Here is a 489-nt window from a genome sequence, read left to right on the forward strand (position 1 = left end):
ATGAGGTGGCGCACAGCCTCTGACACCTCCTCCGACTGCTTCGAGTTCGCCAGCATGGCTTTGAAGCTGCTCCCGAACAGCGCGTCCGCCGTGATGGGGCCCTCCATCAGGTCATTGTGCAGTTTCTCCGGCAGCGAGGGGGAGTGACGAAGCCAGGTGGATCGTTGAATCATCGTCATCCACGCTGCAATCCTGGATAGGCAAACCGTAGAAGAGGCACACATGTTGAGGATGACGTCGGCTGCCTTACAGAGGGAGCTCTTGGTCTCCTCAGGCAGGTCTGCGGCCTCCAGCCTCTTGGACATGCTATATGCTAGCAGCGCCACGTTGTTGTTAGCTGCGGCTGCCTGAAAAGCACATTGATAGGCTCGATTGGAGAGCGTGGTCACCGTCTGGTCGTGTTTCCTAGGAGGGAAAGGACGTTGCTCCAATCTGGACAGCTTCGCTCCGAAAGCTTCCGCGAGGCTTGGCTCAAGGGGGGGGGGGGGG

This window comes from Nematolebias whitei, chromosome 1 (assembly GCF_014905685.2).
Source record: "Nematolebias whitei isolate Nwh7 chromosome 1, NemWhi1, whole genome shotgun sequence".
Taxonomy (NCBI): domain Eukaryota; kingdom Metazoa; phylum Chordata; class Actinopteri; order Cyprinodontiformes; family Rivulidae; genus Nematolebias; species Nematolebias whitei.